General features: G+C 43.1%; 1 pseudogene; it reads left to right on the top strand.

Annotated features, from left to right (window-relative positions):
- The window catches only part of LOC110604866, a 151,936-nt pseudogene extending 131,480 nt beyond the window's left edge, over positions 1 to 20,456 (top strand).
- The last annotated feature ends 1,714 nt before the right edge of the window (positions 20,457 to 22,170 follow it).

Below are 22,170 nucleotides of genomic sequence, written 5' to 3'. Positions count from 1 at the left end.
ACATCTAGCATAACATACATCATGTATTGAACAGGGACTAACCAAGTCTTAGGGCCAAGCACATTTCTAATCCATAAACATAACTCTTACAATACATAACATCTTACAAAAAGGATATCGAATCTTAATACATGTCCACACTAAAAGCTTACTAATCTATTACATAACCATAACCTTTACCCTTGACGTCCTCCTGGACTACTTCTAACCTGCAAAACTGGGGTTAGGGGAGAGGGGTGAGCTAAAAGCCCAGTGAGTAGAAACAAAGAAAACAATTCATTAATTACATGCTCTCATGAAATGCATCATAACATGCAATTATCTACTCCCCACGGACCTGTTTCTGAGAGTTCTTTTTGCTAGCATCCTTTCCTCTCAAGGATCGGACATGACCTCAAAATTCCCTCTGTCGGTGCCCAGCTCCCCCAAAGGAGCTCACACAGGACTTTCACATACATGACAGGGTACCTAGTCCACAGAGAGCGCACAGGGACTTTCCTATATGTACTTGTCCGGCTCTCAAAGGACTTACCCAAGACTCAATGACAGAAGTGGGCTATTGAAGTCGCCTTGGTCCAAACCTCCTGAATCAACATCAAATAATGCAATGCGCCATATTTGTGAAACTAGTGCAATCAACCCTATTACATATAAACATGATGCATGAACATGCTTTAGGCATTTGATTTTGTATATAAAAGATTAAGTTTAGTTCTACTCACCTCTGGCAGACGCTGGACCGACTCTGCAACTGCTAACACTGATGGCCTCCTCGATCCCTCGGGTCCGATCCTACACAGGTGGACTCGAATGAGGTGCCAACACACTCTAAACAACTCATAAACAACTCCCCAAAAACCCCCTAGAACATCACTTAAACATGCATAGAAAACAACCTTGAAAAGGCTGGACAGGGCACTTTCGGCGGCACCTTCGGCGGCTGAACCCTCCCTCCAGAGACGAAACTCGGGCACTTTCGGCGGCACCTTCGGCGGCCGAAAGTCCCACTCCAGAGACGAAAGTCAGGCACTTTCAGACTTTCGGCGGCCGAATCCTTCCTTCGGCGGCCGAAAGTCTGCTTTCAAGCCAAAACTCAACTTTCGGGGGTAAGGTTAGGCGGCCAATCCATGCATCCAAAGGCAGGTTCGGCGGCCGAAACCACCTTCGGCGGCCGAACCTGAGTTCTTCCCAGAAGGCCAGAACTCAGCTTCTCATGCATTCAAGCCTCCTAAACCTTCCAACACCCCAAAACAAACACCCAACCTCACCAAAACATGCATAAACCCTTAACCATGCACAAAGGAGCTTAACAACTAGATTAAACTCCAAAAACAACATCAAAACATACATAGATAGCTTATGACCCATATAGGCCAAAACCATCAAAACAACCCATAATCTCACATACTCTCTCCCCATCATGCATACTCACTCCCACAAGTATAAACTAGCTTAAAACTTCTTCATAACATCACATAAACATACATTGGGCATAAAACCCACATAACTCCTAACATGCATATCTACCCATACTCAACCATTAAAACCTCTTAAAACTTACTTAAAACTTCATGAAACATAAAAGAAAGCATAGATCCGCACTTACCTCTTAAAGATCGAGGGCTGGTGTGACCCAAAGCTTGAGGTGTGGAGAATCCAAGCTCCAAAAGCTCCAAGCTCTCCAAACCTTGATCCAAGCTTTAAAACTCTTCAAAATAACCATAAAACTCATGAAAACCTGAAGGAGATGAATAAAAACATGTAAATGGCCAAGGGAGGACAAAAACTCACCTGAGCTCGAGAATGGGGAGAAAACTCGCCCATTTCCGATCTGAGAGCCTTTTATAGGCGGCCTGGTCGAAGACCTTCGGCGGCCTAATGTGCCCCCTAAACTCATGCATGTTCGGCGGCCGAACTTGACTTTCGGCGGCCGAACCTTGGCTCGTTCAAACAAGACTTTCGGAGGCCAAAGGCGCTCCCGAAGCCTTTCCATGTTCGGCGGCCGAACTTCACTTTCGGCGGCCGAACCTGGCAAATGCCTCCTTGGTCTTTTCTTTTCAAAACTCAATTCTTTTTCATTTAAAACCATGAAATCAGTAAAAACCTTTTAGAAAACACATTTTACCCCTCTAGAAACCTGTGGCATATTCAAAATTCTAGATTCCAATGGAGATTCCGCAGGAAGGTAGAGATTCCGATGCCGGAATCTAGCCGGGTATTACATGATCCATCTTCTTCCTAAATTTAGATGTTTGCAAAATAAAAATCCACACAAGCACTTAAAAGAGTTCCATATTGTTTGTTCATCCATGAGACCTCAAGGTATTTCTGAAGATCATGTTAAGTTAAGAGCTTTTCCTTTTTCGTTAGATGACTATGCTAAATATTGGTTATTTTATTTGCCACCTGGATCTATAACTTCGTGGGATGATATGGTTCAAACCTTTTTGAACAAATACTTCCCAACATCTAAGTCAATTGGCATAATAAGAGAAATCACTAGCATAAGACAGAAACCAACTGAGGATTTATATGATTATTGGGAAAGGTTTGAAAGACTGTGTACAGGTTATCCACAACATGATATGTCAGACAGGTCCCTCATACAGTTCTTCTATGGGGGATTGCTCTCATCAGAAAGGAGATTCATAGATGTAGCTTTGGTGGATCCATTGTAGACAAGACACCTAGGGAGATGAGAGAGTTGATCTCCACACTTGCAGCCTCATCTAGGCAATATGGAGAAGAAAAGCAACTGCAGAAAGGAGTCAATGAGGTAAGTTCACCTACTATTTCTGAACTGACATCTGTTATGAAAGATTTTGCCATAGGACTGGTTCAACAGCTTCAAGCATCCCAGCCACCTAGGCCATGTGGTATTTGTGCATATGTAGGACATCCAACTGATCAATGTCCTACTCTTCAAGAAGACAACCAGCAAGTTAATGCCATTGGAGGATATAATAACCAACCTAGACATGATCCATATTCCAACACTTATAACCCAGGTTGGAGGGACCACCCCAATCTCAGCTATGGAAGGGTCAACATCAATCAGAACTATCAGAACTATCAAAGGAATCAAGCCCAACCAGCACCTCCAAATTCCATCCAGCACCTTAAAAAGATGATGGAAACAATGGTAAATGCCATGCAAGGCATGCGACAGGACATAGGACAACTAACTGCGTCCATGAGCAGATTTGAAATGCAAGGTAAGCTCCCTTCTCAAACTGAAACTAATCCTAGACAGAATGTTAGTGCCATTACTTTGAGAAGTGGAAAAGAACTTCAAAATGCTAGTTATGAGCAAGAGAAGCAAGTAGCGCAAGAACCAATTGATTTAGAAGCCTCTCCGGCGCACTTTGCAGCACCTCATGCGCAGAAGACTGATCAAAAGGTAAGATTTCACATTCCACCTCCTTTTCCAAAGAGATTTGAAAGAACACAAAAAGAAAAGGAAGAAAAGGAGATGCTTGACACCTTCAGAAAGGTCCAAATCAACATACCTCTATTAGATGCTGTTAAGCAGATTCCAAGGTACGCAAAATTTCTGAAAGAACTTTGCACCAATAGAAGAAAGCTTGCTGAGAGAGCAAAAGTAAGTGTAGGTGAAGTTGTTACTGCTGTGATTAAAAGAGAACTCCCTACTAAATGCAAAGATAAAGGTATGTTTGCTATTTCTTGCAAAATTGGGAATGTTGGAATTAAGAAAGCTATGTGTGATCTTGGTGTATCCATCAATGTTATGCCTCTTTCCATCTATAAATCTCTGAATGCATGTACACTGAAAGACACAAGAGTTGTGATTCAATTAGCTGATAGATCTGTGGTATATCCCATAGGTGTCCTAGAAGATGTGTTAGTTCAAGTAGATGAACTTGTCTTTCCTGCAGATTTTTATGTGATTGATACTAAGGAAGACAGTTGTAATACTAGTTCTGATATCCTTCTTGGACGTCCCTTCTTGAGTACTGCTAGGACTAAGATTAATGTGCATGATGGTACTTTGACTATGGAGTTTGAAGGGGAAGTCATTAAATTCAATGTTTATGATGCTATGAAATATCCACATGATATGTCCCCTATTTATGGTCTTGATATTGTTGACTGCTTGAGCCAAGAGATTTTTGATAAAAATCAAGATAATATTCTTAACAGTGATTTCTGCAGAGATACTGATCAGGTACAGACAGAGAGCCAGAAAGAGCTAAAATTGAAGGAAATAGTCTGCAGCATCCAACAGATGAACTGCAGACAACCACATGAAGTACAGAATCCAGTTGCACCACTTCAGAATGGTGTGCAGACAATTCCTGCGCAGAAAGAGGCATTTTAAAGCCTCTCAGGCGCGCCCTTTCAGCTTCCCACGCAAATCAGCTCTCTTCCGCCTCCCTTTCAGTCAAGTCCTGCGCAGAAGGATGTTCCTGAATCCAGTTCTGCTAGACAGTCACCACAGACACCTCCTTGCTCACCCAAATTACAGACTGCAGATCAGAAAGTGTCAGAACCAGATCTGAAGCCTCTTTCAGGCCATCTGAAATATATGTACTTGGGAGCTGACAATACACTACCAGTCATAGTGTCCAATGAATTGAGCCAACATGAAGAAGCAAGCCTCCTAAGAGTACTGCAGAAACACAAAGGAGTCATAGGATGGACCATAGATGACATAAAAGGTATTTCTCCTTCCACATGCATGCATAAAATTCACATGGAAGATGAATGCAAGCCAGTCGGAGATGCTCAAAGAAGACTGAATCCACCTATGATGAAGGTAGTAAAAAAAGAAATAGTTAAGCTCCTTGATGCATGTATTATCTATCCTATCTCTGATAGCAAATGGGTGAGTCCTATGCATGTAGTTCCAAAGAAAATTGGAATTACCATTGTTCCAAATGCTGAAGGGGAACTTGTCCCCTCTAGAGTTCAAAATGGATGGAGAGTGTGTATGGACTATAGGAAGCTCAACGCTGCAACAAGGAAGGACCACTTCCCACTACCATTCATTGATCAAATGCTAGAAAGGCTTGCAGGTAAGTCCCATTATTGTTGTCTTGATGGTTATTTAGGTTTTTATCAGATTCCAGTTGCTCCAGAGGACCAAGAGAAGACCACCTTCACTTGTCCTTTTGGCAGTTTTGCCTTCAGAAGAATGCCATTTGGACTATGCAATGCACCTGCCACCTTTCAACGATGCATGATGAGCATATTCTCTGACTATGTGGGTAAGACAATTGAAGTGTTTATGGATGACTTCACAGTGCATGGCAACTCTTTTGATGAATGCCTTGCCAACTTGGAAAAGATCCTACAAAGATGCCTTGAATCTAACCTTGTACTTAATTATAAAAAATGTCATTTTATGGTTAATCAAGGTATGGTTTTAGGTCATGTTGTTTCAGCTAAGGGAATTGAAGTGGACAAAGCTAAGGTGGATACCATAAAAAATCTGCCTTATCCCACAAATGTTAGGGAAATTCGGTCATTCCTTGGCCATGCAGGGTTCTATAGAAGATTCATCAAAGATTTCTCCAAAATTACATTGCCATTATGCAAATTGCTCCAACAGGATGTAACATTTGATTTTGATGCAGATTGCAAAAAGGCATTTGATCTGATTAAAGAATTGCTTGTGACTGCTCCAATTATTCAGGCACCTGACTGGAACCTGCCTTTTGAAATCATGTGTGATGCAAGCAACCATGCTGTAGGAGCAGTCTTGGGACAACATGTGGGAAACTCACCCCACGTCATTCACTATGCCTCTCGCACACTGGATGCTACACAAATCAACTACACAACAACAGAAAAGGAGCTCTTAGCTGTTGTATTTGCTTTAGAGAAATTCAGACCACATCTCTTGGGGACCAAAGTCATTGTTTATTCTGACCATGCAGTTTTGTGATATTTGATCAAGAAAAAGGAAGCAAAACTGAGACTCATTCGGTGGGTTCTTCTATTACAAGAGTTTGATATGGAGATAAGAGACAAGAAAGGAAAAGAAAATCTTATAGCTGACCACCTCAGCCGGCTCCCATCTAGCTCTGCGCCTTGCCCAGTCAAGGAAGACTTTCCAGACGAACATCTGTTCGTCACTCATTCTGTCTAAGTGATCACATGATGCACACCACACCCCAGGGGAGTACTCAGTTTTCTTTGTTCTTTCTTATACATTGAGGACAATGCATGATTTAGGTGTGGGGGTGCATATTTCTTCTCTTCTTCTTCTCTTCTTCCTCTTCTTTTCTTCTTCTCCTTCCTTTCAGTTCTGCAAATTTACATGTGCACTGAAAGACACAAGAGTTGTGATTCAATTAGCTAATAGATCTGTGGTATATCCCATAGGTGTCCTAGAAGATGTGTTAGTTCAAGTAGATGAACTTGTCTTTCCTGCAGATTTTTATATGATTGATACTAAGGAAGATAGTTGCAATACTAGTTCTGATATCCTTCTTGGACGTCCTTTCTTGAGTACTGCTAGGACTAAGATTGATGTACATGATGGTACTTTGACTATGGAGTTTGAAGGGGAAGTCATTAAATATAATGTCTATGATGCTTGAAATATCCACATGATATGTCCCCTGTTTATGGTCTTGATATTATTGACTGTTTGAACTAGGAAATTTTTAATAAAAATCAAGATGATATTCTTAAAAGTGATTTCTGCAGAGATACTGATCAGCTACAGATTGAGAGCCCGAAAGGGCCAAAACTTAAGGAAACAGTCTGTAGCATCCAACAGGTAGTCTGCAGTCAAGCGCAGAATAAAGGAAAGTCAGTCGCACCACTTCAGGAAGGACCTGCGCAAACTAAAGCCATGATCTTTCGGCCGCCGAACTCTTCACCTCAGCTCCCATCGCAGACTGAAACCATCCTTAGTGTAGCTCTTTAACCTCCAGCCTAAGCGAGATCTTCTAGTCCACCTTTGCAGTTAGAACTTGTGCAAGGAACAACTGCAAAGAGTCCAATGCAGAACTCCAATCAGAAAGCATCAGAATCAGATCTGAAGCCTCTTCCAGGCTATCTGAAATATATGTACTTGGGAGCTAACAAGACACTACCAGTAATAGTGTCCAATGAGTCGAGCCAACATGAAGAAGCAAGCCTCTTGAAAGTGCTACAGATACATAAAGGAGCCATAGGGTGGACCATAGATGACATCAAAGGTATTTCTCCTTCCACATGCATGCATAGAATACACATGGAGGATGAATGCAAGCCAGTCAGAGATGCTCAAAGAAGACTGAATCCTCCTATGATGGAAGTGGTGAAAATGGAGATAGTCAAGCTCCTAGACGCAGGTATTATCTATCCTATCTCTGATAGCAAATGGGTAAGTCCTGTGCATGTAGTTTCAAAGAAAACTGGAATTACCATTGTTCCAAATGCTGAAGGGAAACTTGTCCCCACTAGAGTTCAGAATGGATGGAGAGTATGCATGGATTATAGGAAGCTCAATGCTGCAACAAGGAAGGACCACTTCCCACTACCATTCATTGATCAGATGCTAGAAAGGCTTGCAGGTAAGTCCCATTACTGTTGTCTTGATGATTATTCAGGTTTTTATTAGATTCCAGTCGTCCTAGAGGACCAAGAGAAGACCACCTTCACTTGTCCTTTTGGCACTTTTGCCTTCAGAAGAATGCCATTTGGACTATGCAATGCACCTGCCACCTTTCAGCGATGCATGATGAGCATATTCTCTGACTATGTGGGTAAGACAATTGAAGTGTTTATGGATGACTTCAAAGTGCATGGCAACTCTTTTGAAGAATGCCTTGCCAACTTGGAAAAGATCCTACAAAGATGCCTTGAATCTAACCTTGTACTTAATTATGAAAAATGTCATTGTAACGACCTGAAAATCGGACCGCTACCGGCGCTAGGATCCAGATCGGCTTAAGGTCGCCGGGACCCGTAGCAAGCCAAATATTCATCCTGTGAACCTGTTTAATCCCATACATGATCAACAACATACATAAAAATTTTTAAACTTTTCTTTCATTCATTCACCAAACTCAACCTGTGCATGCATTATTCATAAACATAAATATAACCCCACCTTGGAGTCCTCATCAATGCTCCAATGGGGTGACATAACATAAATTAAGTTTGGTTTACAATAATCATCATTAAACACTAAGATCATGTACTAGAAAGGGATTAACATACTACTATGGTCAAGCACAATTCTAAACTTCCATAAACATCAATACTTATACTTTTACATTACATCATATTCATGTCCACATCTAGCTATTACAACAACATAACTCTACTCCTGCTGACCTCCTGGTCTACCCTGTACCTGCAAACCTGGGGGTTAAGGGAGAGGGGTGAGCTATAAAGCCCAGTGAGCAGAATAATAACATATTCAATTCATATTTCATGCTTTCATGAAATGCAACACAGCACAAACAAATCACATCAAGGATGGTATTGTCACCAATAGTGCTCTACATTCCAAGGTGTCGGGACGTAGAATGGGTCAACCGGTCTTTCTCTTAAACATAACATATCATAACATTCCAACATGCCGGGACGTAGAATGGGTCAACCGGTCTTTCTCTTACATAGTGCCGGGACGTAGAATGGGTCAACCAGACTTCCATACCATATCATACCGTATCATATTACATCGTATCATAATGAGGACTAAGGATCATCCAACATCCATCCACATCATCATCAAATTATGCAATGCAACATATTCGTGAATTCTAATGCAAACAACCTAGAATATCACATGGCATTCGTGATGCATGAACATGCTCAAATCTATATTTATTTGCTTTAAAACATAAGTGTTTATTCCACTCACCTCTGGCTGAAGCTCTAATGACTCTGAAGCAGCTATCTCACTGTTGAGATCCTCGGTTCTTCGGGTCCGAACCTACACAGGTGGACTCAAATGAGGGACCAAACATCCATGAACATGACTCTAAAATACTCCCCAAAAAACCCCTAATACACCTTAAAACAATCAAAGAATTCATGAAAATGAGGGCTGAACAGGGCACTTTCGGCGGCAGGTTCGGCGGCCGAAAGGCCCTTCAGAGCCGAAAGTCATGCACCTTCGGCGGCCGAAGGTTCCCTCCAGAGACGAAACTCATGCATGTTCGGCGGCACCTTCGGCGGCCGAAACTCCTTTCCAGAGCCGAAAGTCCACTTTCGGGGGCAGGGTTCGGCAGCCGATACATGCTACCAAAGGCAGGTTCGGCGGCCAAAAGAGCCTTCGGCTGCCGAACCTGAGTTCTTCCCAAAGGACAAAAACTCAGCTCAACATGCATAAATGCCTCCCAACTCATTCAATCATGCATTTTCCTATTCTACAACATGCATACTCAAGCATACAAGCTCCTAGGGGTTTCAAACTATCCTAAACCCCATCTACAACACATCAAACATGCATAACCAACATACATTGTTCATAAACGCACAGTAAACCCATAAACTCCACATAAACCTACACATGCATTTCTACCCCAAGAAACCTCATAAAACTTACTTAAAACATTAAAGGAACTATGGATCTACTCTTACCTCTTGAAGAATGAGAGGAGAGACGATCCAACTTGGAGATGGGAGAGATCTCAACTCTTTGGTCTCCAAGCTTCCAAAACTCGCTCTTTTTGTTCAAATATCTTCAAATCAACATAAAGCTTGTTAAAACGTGAAAGATTGAAGGAAAAACATCTAAAATGAACCATGGGAGAGCAAGAACTCACCGTGGCCGAAAATAGGGAGAAAACTCGCCCATTTCGGCCATGGAGCTCTTATATAGGGGCTGGCAGACCACCTTTCGGCAGCCTAAAGTGCCTCCAAAAATCATGCAAGTTCGGCGGCCGAACATGAGGTTCGGCAGCCGAACCTTTGAAACTTTCGGAAGCCTAACTTGCCCCCCTAAACCATCCCACGTTCGGCGGCCGAACTTAAGGTTCGGCGGCCAAACCTGGAAATGTCTCCTTGGTCTTTTTCATTTAAAACTCAATTTCCTTTTTGCTTAAAACCATAAGATACATTAAAACATTTTATAAAAATATGATTTTACCCTTCTAGAGGTTTCCGACATCCGAGATTCCACCGGGCGGTAGGAATTTCGATACCGGAGTCTAGCCGGGTATTACAGTCATTTTATGGTTAATCAAGGTATGGTTTTAGGTCATGTTGTTTCAGCTAAGGGAATTGAAGTGGACAAAGCTAAGGTGGATACCATAAAAAATCTGCCTTATCCCATAAATGTTAGGAAAATTCGGTCATTCCTTGGCCATGCAGGGTTCTATAGAAGATTCATCAAAGATTTCTCTAAAATTACATTGCCATTATGCAAATTGCTCCAACAGGATGTAACATTTGATTTTGATGCAGATTGTAAAAAGGCATTTGATCTGATTAAAGAATTGCTTATGACTGCTCCAATTATTCAGGCACCTGACTGGAACCTGCCTTTTGAAATCATGTGTGATGCAAGCAACCATGCTGTAGGAGCAGTCTTGGGGCAACGTGTGGGAAACTCACCCACGTCATTCACTATGCCTCTCGCACACTGGATGCTACACAAAGCAACTACACAACAACAGAAAAAGAACTCTTAGTTGTTGTATTTGCTTTAGAGAAATTCAGACCATATCTCTTGGGGACTGTAATACCCAGCTGGAGTCCAGCGTCGGAAGTCTACCTTCCGGTGGAGTCTGGGATGTCGGAAGTCTCTAGAAGGGTTAGAGTTATGTTGTTCTTAAATGTTTTGGTATGTTTCATTGTTGTAAAGCATAAGGAAATGAGTTTTTGAGTGAAATGAACCAAGGCAGAAAAGCCAGGTTTGGCCGTCGAAGTTGAGGTTCGGCCGCCGAACATGCATGGCTTTTGGTTTCACGTGTGGCCGCCGAAGGTGGTCTGGCCAGCCACCTATAAAACGGCCCTCAATCGGTTGAAGCGGTAAGATCACCGTTTCTTTTGTCTTCTGAGGTGAGACCCTGTCCTTTGTAGAGTTTTCTTTCATGTTTTCATTCAATCTTGCAAAGATTTGATTAGTTTTGATGGTATTTTGAAGGTTTTAAGCTTAAAACTCAAAGTTGTGAAGTTTGGAGAGTTTGAAGGAGAGGTGCTCCAAAACTCCACATTAGGATCGTTCATCTTCTTGGTTTCAAGAGGTAAGTGAAGATCCTAAGCTTGTTTTTATGTTTTCTGAAGGTTTTATGAGGTTATGGGAGAGAGTTGCATGAATAGGGTTTATTTGTGAGGTTTTGATGATTTTGTGAGTAAAGCTTGTTTCTGTGTTGTATGTGTTGTGTGTTTGGGGTTTTTAGGTAGTTTTTGACCCCTTTGAGCATATACTTGAGGGTATGCAAGTTGAAGAAGTGAGGTAGGTGAGTTTGGAGGAGTTTTGGGCATTTGGCGAGAGGCAGGGCAAGTTTCTGCCCTGCTGATGAACTCAGGTTCGGCAGCCGAAAGAACATTCGGCCGCCGAACCTCTGAGGTGGTGAGAGGAGGTGGCTTCGGCTGCCCAAGCTTGCCCCCGAGCTTTTGGACTTTCGGCTCTGGAGGGAAGTTCGGCCGCCGAAGGTGCCGCCGAAGGTTAGAGACTTTCATCTCTGGAGTGCCTTTTGGCCTCCGAAACTTGCCCCCGAAAGGGTTCGGCTGCCGAAAGTAGAGATTCGGCCGCCGAAGGTGCTTGAGTTTCGTCTCTGGAGAGGACTTTCGGCCGCCGAACCTGCCGCCGAAAGTGTCCTGTCCAGCTTTCCTTTGCATGCTTTGCATGGATAGTAGAGTGAGTTTAAGGGGATTCTTGGGGAGTTTATTAGAGGTGTTCTTGAGTTAGTTTGGTCCCTCATTTGAGTCCATCTGTATAGGTACAGACCAGAGGAACCAGAGAGAGCAGCAGTGAGTCCTGCTCCAGAGTTTGTCAGAGCCTGCAGAGTCAGTCCAGTTAGCCAGAGGTGAGTGGAACTCAACTTACAGTTTTTAATTGAGAAATAAACTGCTTTTAGCATACATCATGCATCATGAGTATACAGTAGGTTGTTTGCATTAGCATTCATGAATATGTTACATTGCATAGTTAATTGTTGTTGTGGGTGAATGCTGAATGATCCAATAGTCTCTGAGAGAAGTCCAGGAGCCTTTGACTACGCCCTGACAGGTATAGAGAAGTCCAGGAGCCTTTGACTACGCCCTGGCAGGTATATAGTAAAGTCCAGGAGCCTTTGACTACGCCCTGGCAATGGTAAGTACAGAGGTGTTATATACACATATACATATATGACAGGAAGACTAGGTGCTCGATTCTACGCCCTGGCACGGCAGAGTTACCGGGACTATATGGTGACAGGTTTACCCTTGATGTGGCTTGTCTGTGATATGGTGCATTCCATGAGATCATATTTTACTGAGATGTTTTACTGTTCTACTCACTGGGCTATAGAGCTCATCCCACTCCCTTAACCTCAGTTTTGCAGGTTCAGTGTACAGTATACAGAGGAGAACCACAGAGTACAAAAAGAGTAAAGAGATTTGTAATAGCTTAAAGTGGACATGTAATATTAAAGAGATGTAATAGTTGTGTATAAAGTTAGATTTGTGCTTGCCTTAGTGATGTTTGGTATGTACATGATCTGTTATATTTTACTATATGTGAAAAACCAGGCTTAACAGGTATGAGGTAACCCATCTAGAGCAAGCTCTAGTCAGGGGGACAGAGTACAGAGTACAGAGTACAGAGATAGTGCATGCACAGGTTAAGCCTTGGTTCAGAAAAGAGTTTTTATTTTCACAGAAAATGTATGATCATGTATGAGTTTACAGGTACACAGAGAGTATAGCAGGCTTGCTACGGGTTTTGGCGGCCTTAAGCCGACCTGAATCCTAGCGCCGGTGACGGTCCATTTTGGGGTCGTTACAGATTGGTATCAGAGCCCTAGGTTCACATGATCGGACCTATAGAGACAATGTTGGGCTCATAGAGGTTAGAAATGGTCAAGCACAATAGGAAAGCATGTCCACTAGGATAGGGTTTTGAGTCCTATCTGTTTACTGCTATGATATGCCATGAGTTTTGCATGTGCCTGCGTGATAGGTGCTGTTTATGTGCTAAATTGCTATCTTCTGTGTTGTTTTCCAGAGAGTAAAGATGAGAGGAACTCGTCGATCAGCTCGATTGACTGGAGTCCCACCAGATAGTGAGAGACCAACTGCTCGTCCTCCTGCATTGCCAAGGGCAAGGTCTCAGAGATCTAGCAGGGAAGGTACGTCAATAGACCCGAGACGGTCTGTAGACGAGAGCAGAAGAGGTACAGCTAGAGGAGTAAGATCAGAGGAAAGGAGAGAGTCTATGGAGATTGACCAGTCTAGAGATGACAGCATGGGTTTTGAGGAAGGTATGGGAGAGTCGCAGGGAGGTGCTCAGGCCTCAGGTTTTGGCTATCCAGTCTTTCCGCAGGACTCAGAGTATCCGATGGGAGGTATGTCGGAGTACTCTAGTTTTGTCCCATATCCTCCTTATATGCCATATATGCCTTATCCTCCTTATTACCCACCATATCCGATGTATCCACCTTCCCCTACCCATCCAAGTGCAGCACACCCAGAGCCAAATGACCCAGTACCACCACCACCAGAACCAGTAGCCCCTGTTGTTGACAGACATCAACCTAGCTCATCTGGAGGTAAGGTACAAATGACAGAGTACTTGAAATTGGATGCTCCTAAATACAACACGGGAGATGATCCATTTGAATACCTCAGATCAGTTAGGATGATAACTAGTGAATTGGGAGCTGATGATAGTAGGGCCATTGAGATGGCGGGGTTTACACTTAAATGTAAGAAGGCCAGAGAATAGTTCAAGAATTATGTGGAACCCAGGATGGACAGTATGTCTTGGGGAGAGTTCGCCAATGAGTTTGCAGGGTGGGCTTTTCCTGACAGTTTTAGGGAGATGAAAGTAATAGAGTTCGAACAGTTGAGACAGACAGATGAGATGAGTGTTGATGAATTCACAGATAAGTTCCTGGATTTGCTTCAGTATGTGGGTCAAGCCTATGATACTGATCAGAAGAAGGCAAGGAGATATATTATGAGACTGCATCCCAGGTATTCTTCCTTGATTCTTCCAGCAGAAAAGGAGAGTTTCCACACGATAGTAGACGCAGCCAGGAAAATGGAAGCTCGTGCCAATATTCAGAAACAGTCAAAGGCACAGGCTTCGGGTTCTAAGACCCCCAGTTCAGGCAGCAAGAGATGGGATAGAGCAAAAGGAACAAAGAGTAAGTTCTGGAGTAAAGTCAAGTCAGGTCTGGGAATAGGTAGTGGCTCAAGCTCTGGCACAGCTCCAGTATGCAGAAGATGTGGAAGACCACATGGAGGAGCTTGTCGGTTGGGATCTACAGCTTGTTTTAGATGTGGACAGGAAGGACATATTGCTCGGGATTGTCCTCAGGTGACTTTTGCACCATCCCAGCAGATGAGTTCAGGCAGTGTGGTACAGCCAGTTGTACAGCCAGCAGCGCCAGTCATGCCTCAGAGTAGTGGCAGAGGTAGAGGGAGAGGGGCAGCCTCTACTTCAGCAGCAGGTTCCCGAGGTGGAAATCCAGTAGCCCCAACACGGATTTTCACTGTGACACAGGAGGAGGCTAACACGTCGAACACAGTGGTGTCAGGTAATCTCATCATTGGGTGTTCCGATGTGTATGCTTTGATGGACCCCGGTGCTTCTCATTCCTTTATTGCTTCGAGAGCCATAGAGAGATTGGGTTTGATCAGTTCTGAGTTAGAGTATCCTCTCTGGGTCAGTGGACCTAAATGTGACCCATCAGTGGCAGTGTCAGTCTGTCGTTTCAGTCCAGTGTTCATAGAGGGTAGATGCCTTCCAGCTGACCTTGTGGTTCTAGACTTGACAGATTTTGATGTCATTCTAGGGATGGATTGGCTATCTGCATATAGTTCTACTTTGGACTGTAGAGAGAAGACAGTTAGTCTTAGAGACCAGGATGGGTCAGAGTGTGTCTTCAGAGGAGACAGGAGAGGTACACCCAGAGGTTTGATTTCAGCCCTTCAGGCTCTTCGTTTGCTTAGGAGGGATTGTCAGGGGTTTCTAGCTCATGTGAGAGAGCTAGACAGTCAGGTGAGGGAACTAGCCGCAGTACCAGTAGTCCGAGAGTTTCTTGATGTTTTCCCAGACGAACTTCCAGGACTACCACCTAGTAGGGAGATAGAGTTTGAAATAGAATTGCTGCCTGATACCAGACCTATCTCTATTCCTCCCTACAGGATGGCGCCAGCAGAGTTAAAAGAGTTAAAAGAACAGTTGCAGGATTTGGTAGATAAGGGTTTCATCCACCCTAGTACCTCACCTTAGGGTGCTCCAGTGCTCTTTGTCAGAAAGAAGGATGGATCCCTCAGACTTTGTATCGACTACAGACAGTTGAACAAGGTCATTACCAAGAATAGGTATCCTTTACCTAGGATTGATGATCTATTTGACCAGCTAGCGGGAGCAGGTTGTTTCTCGAAAATAGATCTGAGATCCGGGTATCATCAGTTGAGAGTTAGAGAGGCAGATGTACCAAAGACAGCTTTCAGGACCAGATATGGGCATTATGAGTTCTTAGTGATGCCGTTTGGGTTGACTAACGCCCCTGCAGCATTCATGGATCTCATGAACAGAGTTTTCAGTGAGTTTCTGGATCACTTTGTCATTGTTTTCATCGATGATATATTAGTGTATTCCAGAGATGCAGAGGAGCATGCCCAGCATCTGCGGATAGTTTTGCAGACACTGAGAGAGCATGGTTTATATGCCAAGTTCTCGAAGTGTGAGTTTTGGTTGAGGAGCATTTCCTTCTTGGGACATGTGGTATCAGCAGAGGGTATTGAGGTAGATCCCAAGAAGATAGAGGCTGTAGCTAACTGGCCCAGACCCACGACAGTGACTGAGATTAAAAGCTTTCTGGGACTGGCAGGGTACTACAGGAGGTTCGTTCAGGACTTCTCAAAGATAGCAGCTCCTATGACCAAACGGACTCAGAAGAACCAGAAGTTTGTCAAGTCAGACCAGTGTGAAGAGAGCTTTGAGGAGCTCAAGAGGAGATTGACAACAGCACCAGTATTAGCTCTGCCTGTCAGTAATGAGGATTTCACAGTGTTCTGTGATGCATCTCGAGTGGGATTGGGTTGTGTTTTGATGCAGAGTGATAGGGTGATAGCTTATGCTTCGAGACAGTTGAAGAAGCACGAGTTGAATTACCCTACCCATGACCTAGAGATGGCAGCAGTTATTTTTGCACTCAAGATGTGGCGGCATTACCTCTATGGGGTTAAATGCGAGATCTTCACCGATCACAAGAGTTTACAGTACATCTTGAGTCAGAGAGAGCTGAATTTGCGGCAGAGAAGATGGGTAGAATTGCTCAGTGATTATGATTGTAAGATCCAGTATCATTCGGGTAAGGCGAATGTTGTGGCAGACGCCCTAAGCCGGAAGTCACTAGGCAGTTTATCCCATATTGCAGCAGAGCGGAGACCAATCGTGATGGAGCTTTACAAGCTCTTAGCAGAAGGGTTACAGCTAGAGTTGTCTGGTACAGGTGCATTGATAGCACAGATGAGAGTGACACCTGTGTTTCTGGAGCAGATAGCGCAGAGACAGCACGAGGACCCGGAGTTGATGAAAATTGCCAGGACTGTTCAGTCAGGCAACAGTGCAGAGTTCAAATTTGACAGTAAAGGGATCCTCCGTTATGGGAGTCGACTTTGTGTACCAGATAGGAGCAGTGTGAAAGAAGACATTATGAGAGAAGCTCATAATGTGAGGTATAGTGTTCACCCAGGAGCCACCAAGATGTATCAGGATCTGAAAAGGGTCTATTGGTGGCCAGCCATGAAGAAAGAAGTGGCGCAGTTTGTGACAGCCTGTGAGGTTTGTCAGAGGGTGAAACTAGAACATCAGAAACCAGCCGGAATGCTTAACCCATTGCCGATTCCAGAATGGAAATGGGAGAACATAGCTATGGATTTTGTAGTGGGTTTACCAGCAACATCCAACAGGATAGACTCTATATGGGTGATTGTGGACAGACTCACGAAATCTGCTCATTTTCTTCCAGTTCGGAGTAACTAGTCTGTGGATAAGTTGGCACAGGTATATCTGGATGAGATAGTGAGATTACATGGAGTTCTAGTGTCTATAGTCTCAGACAGAGGACCTCAGTTTACCTCCAGATTTTGGCGAAGTCTGCAGAGTGCGATGGGCACGAGATTGGATTTTAGCACTGCTTTCCACCCACAGATTGATGGACAGTCAGAGAGGACCATCCAGACCATAGAGGATATGCTTCGACTGTGTGTGTTAGACTTTGGCGGTTCTTGGAGGCAGCATCTACCTTTGGTGGAGTTTGCCTACAATAATAGCCATCATGCTAGCATAGGGATGGCTCCTTATGAAGCTTTGTATGGGAGGAAGTGCAGATCACCTGTTTGCTGGGAAGAGGTAGGAAAGAAGGCTCTTGCAGGGCCAGAGTTAGTAGAGCTTACCAGTAGGGTGGTGCCCATGATCAGAGAGAGAATTAGAACAGCGCAGAGCAGACAGAAAAGTTATGCAGACGTTCGCAGAAAGCAGTTAGAGTTTTAGGAGAGTAATTGGGTATTGCTAAAAGTGTCTCCAATGAAAGGAGTGGTTCGTTTTGGGAAGAAGGGTAAGTTAGCCCCACGATACATTGGACCCTTTGAGATTGTGCAGAGGATCGGAAATGTATCGTATAAGCTGGATTTACCTGCTTCTATGGCGAGAATTCACCCGGTATTTCATGTTTCTATGCTACGACAGTTTGTGTCAGATCCAAATTAGGTTCTGAGTGCACCTGATGTGGAGGTCCTTGGAGATCTCACGTATATAGAGCAGCCAGTGCGGATTCTTGACACGCAGATCAGACAACTAAGGAACAAAGAGATCCCAATGGTGAAAGTTCTGTGGAATCACCATAATCTCGAAGAGTGCACCTGGGAGACACGGGAGTCTATGCTCCAGCAGTATCCATATTTGTTTTGAGGTTAGTTTCCTCCTTTTTATGTGTTAATTGTTTGTTTTAGGAACAATCGAGGACGAATGTTCTTAAGGGGGGGAGAATGTAATACCCGGCTGGAGTCCGGCGTCGGAAGTCTACCTTCCGGTGGAGTCCGGGATGTCGGAAGTCTCTAGAAGGGTTAGAGTTATGTTGTTCTTAAATGTTTTGGTATGTTTCATTGTTGTAAAGCATAAGGAAATGAGTTTTTGAGTGAAATGAACCAAGGCAGAAAAGCCAGGTTCGGCCGCCGAAGTTGAGGTTCGGCCGCCGAACATGCATGGCTTTCGGTTTCACGTGTGGCCGCCGAAGGTGGTCTGGCCAGCCACCTATAAAACGGCCCTCAGTCGGTTGAAGCGGTAAGATCACCGTTTCTTTTGTCTTCTGAGGTGAGACCCTGTCCTTTGTAGAGTTTTCTTTCATGTTTTCATTCAATCTTGCAAAGATTTGATTAGTTTTGATGGTATTTTGAAGGTTTTAAGCTTAAAACTCAAAGTTGTGAAGTTTGGAGAGTTTGAAGGAGAGGTGCTCCAAAACTCCACGTTAGGATCGTTCATCTTCTTGGTTTCAAGAGGTAAGTGAAGATCCTGAGCTTGTTTTTATGTTTTCTGAAGGTTTTATGAGGTTATGGGAGAGAGTTGCATGAATAGGGTTTATTTGTGAGGTTTTGATGATTTTGTGAGTAAAGCTTGTTTCTGTGTTGTATGTGTTGTGTGTTTGGGGTTTTTAGGTAGTTTTTGACCCCTTTGAGCATATACTTGAGGGTATGCAAGTTGAAGAAGTGAGGTAGGTGAGTTTGGAGGAGTTTTGGGCATTTGGCGAGAGGCAGGGCAAGTTTCTGCCCTGCTGATGAACTCAGGTTCGCAGCCGAAAGAACATTCGGCCGCCGAACCTCTGAGGTGGTGAGAGGAGGTGGCTTCGGCTGCCCAAGCTTTCCCCCGAGCTTTTGGACTTTCGGCTCTGGAGGGAAGTTCGGCCGCCGAAGGTGCCGCCGAAGGTTAGAGACTTTCGTCTCTGGAGTGCCTTTTGGCCTCCGAAACTTGCCCCCGAAAGGGTTCGGCTGCCGAAAGTAGAGATTCGGCCGCCGAAGGTGCTTGAGTTTCGTCTCTGGAGAGGACTTTTGGCCGCCGAACCTGCCGCCGAAAGTGTCCTGTCCAGCTTTCCTTTGCATGCTTTGCATGGATAGTAGAGTGAGTTTAAGGGGATTCTTGGGGAGTTTATTAGAGGTGTTCTTGAGTTAGTTTGGTCCCTCATTTGAGTCCATCTGTATAGGTACAGACCAGAGGAACCAGAGAGAGCAGCAGTGAGTCCTGCTCCAGAGTTTGTCAGAGCCTGCAGAGTCAGTCCAGTTAGCCAGAGGTGAGTGGAACTCAACTTACAGTTTTTAATTGAGAAATAATCTGCTTTTAGCATACGTCATGCATCATGAGTATACAGTAGGTTGTTTGCATTAGCATTCACGAATATGTTACATTGCATAGTTAATTGTTGTTGTGGGTGAATGCTGAATGATCCAATAGTCTCTGAGAGAAGTCCAGGAGCCTTTGACTACGCCCTGACAGGTATAGAGAAGTCCAGGAGCCTTTGACTACGCCCTGGCAGGTATATAGTAAAGTCCATGAGCCTTTGACTACGCCCTAGCAATGGTAAGTACAGAGGTGTTATATACACATATACATATATGACAGGAAGACTAGGTGCTCGATTCTACGCCCTGGCACGGCAGAGTTACCGGGACTATGTGGTGACAGGTTTACCCTTGATGTGGCTTGTCTGTGATATGGTGCATTCCATGAGATCATATTTTACTGAGATGTTTTACTGTTCTACTCACTGGGCTATAGAGCTCATCCCACTCCCTTAACCCCAGTTTTGCAGGTTCAGTGTACAGTATACAGAGGAGAACCACAGAGTACAGAAAGAGTAAAGAGATTTGTAATAGCTTAAAGTGGACATGTAATATTAAAGAGATGTAATAGTTGTGTATAAAGTTAGATTTGTGCTTGCCTTAGTGATGTTTGGTATGTACATGATCTGTTATATTTTACTGTATGTGAAAAACCAGGCTTAACAGGTATGAGGTAACCCATCTAGAGCAAGCTCTAGTCAGGGGGACAGAGTACAGAGTACAGAGTACAGAGTACAGAGTACAGAGATAGTGCATGCATAGGTTAAGCCTTGGTTCAGAAAAGAGTTTTTATTTTCACAGAAAATGTATGATCATGTATGAGTTTACAGGTACACAGAGAGTATAGCAGGCTTGCTACGGGTTTTGGCAGCCTTAAGCCGACCTGAATCCTAGCGCCGGTGACGGTCCATTTTGGGGTCGTTACAGGGACCAAAGTCATTGTCTATTCTGACCATGCAGCTTTGCGATATTTGATCAAGAAAAAAAAAAGCAAAATCGAGACTCATTCGGTGGGTTCTTCTATTACAAGAGTTTGATCTGGAGATAAGAGACAAGAAAGGAAAAGAAAATCTTGTAGCTGACCACCTCAGCTGGCTCCCATCTTGCTCTGCGCCTTGCCCAGTCAAGGAAGACTTTCCAGACGAACATCTGTTCATCACTCATTCTACCTAAGTGATCACACCATGCACACCACACCCCAGGGGAGTACTCAGTTTCCTTTGTTCTTTTATGTTTCTTATACATTGAGGACAATGCATGATTTAGGTGTGGGGGTGCATATTTCTTCTCTTCTTCTTCTTCCTCTTCTTTTCTTCTTCTCCTTCCTTTCAGTTCTGCGAATTTACATAGCTCTCAGTCTGCAAAATTTTTTTCATTTTTTTTCCTTTCAGAATTTGCGATTTTTTCTTAATCAGTTTTGCTTTCAGTTTTCCTTTAGTTTGTTTTCATTTATGCTTTCAATAACACACACACAACCACAACCTTCTTCTTCTTCTTTTTGTTTTGCTCTACTCAAACTGATGAACTATGTTGGATGAGTTTTTCTTTTCATGACCCCATTGATGTGATGACTCTTTAAACTTATGTTGAATCAATTGCAGTGAGTTGTATTCATGTTTGAGAAATGCCTTTTGAATTGAATTTTTGAGCTTACCATGGTGAAAAATGTATTGATGACACTCATTAGAGAGAATAAATTGAAATTGTGTGAATGAAATTAACATGACTTGATTTAGCAATTGGTATTGATTTGCCCAAATCATTGAGAGAAAGAAAATTCAGCAAAGGCAAAGATCTCATAAGCACAAATTTAAAAAACTGTTCCAATAGTCAAAAGACTATGAACAAAGCTAGTAGCCACTTGGACAGGTGACCAACTGAGTAACTGGGGGTGGGTATCACCAATATGTACCTTCACGTCAAAAGGTTGGTGACTTTTCCAAGCAATATTAAAGTGTAAAAAGACTGAATAAAGTACTTCAAGGTAAAGGCAAGTCAATCTGAAAGCTAAAAAGTGTCTTATCTGAACAAATAATATCTGCATGTATGATCTCTCTCTTGAGTAAAACAAATCCTAGCCATGGTAAGTAAGGGAAAACAAGGAAAGAAGGTGAGTAATCTTCATGCATATATTCTTCACTACAATAATTCAAAATAGGTGTCTAGAGTAAGAGCTTAAGTGGAAATAAGGATCAAGTAGCAAAGAAAGCTTATTTAACTATGTTTATTTGCTTGAGGACAAGCAAAAGGCTATGTGTGGGGGTATTTGATAGAACATATTTTAGTCCTTTTTATCTTGATATTATTGATGATTATTTACATAATTTCTACTTAATTTAGTGCTTTTGATATTATTTTGCAGAAAATGGTGTAAAAGGACATTTTGGAGAAAATACCCTTAAAACTGCCTTAATTGGAGTAAAGGAGAGCAAGCCTGCCAAGTTGGATTTAAGTGAAGCTAAATAAGGAAAGTTCTAAATAAGAAAAGTGGCAAAGAAGGAAAGAACATTCAGCCAAAGCAATTTGAAATTCAAATTTCAAATCTCCAAGTAGCCTTTTCCTTATTCAAGAAGCCAAGTCTCAAGTTGCCATATATGAAGAGCCAAATAAGGAAAGTATTTTGAAATTCAAATCTTCAAGATTCATATTCAAATTTTGAATTTCAAAATCCAGCTTATCAAGGAAGGCAAATCCAATGATCAC

The sequence above is a fragment of the Manihot esculenta genome, chromosome 17 (genome assembly GCF_001659605.2).
Source record: "Manihot esculenta cultivar AM560-2 chromosome 17, M.esculenta_v8, whole genome shotgun sequence".
Lineage (NCBI taxonomy): Eukaryota > Viridiplantae > Streptophyta > Magnoliopsida > Malpighiales > Euphorbiaceae > Manihot > Manihot esculenta.
The sequence above is the reverse complement of the archived record's forward strand: the minus strand, read 5'-3'. Positions and strand labels throughout refer to the sequence as shown.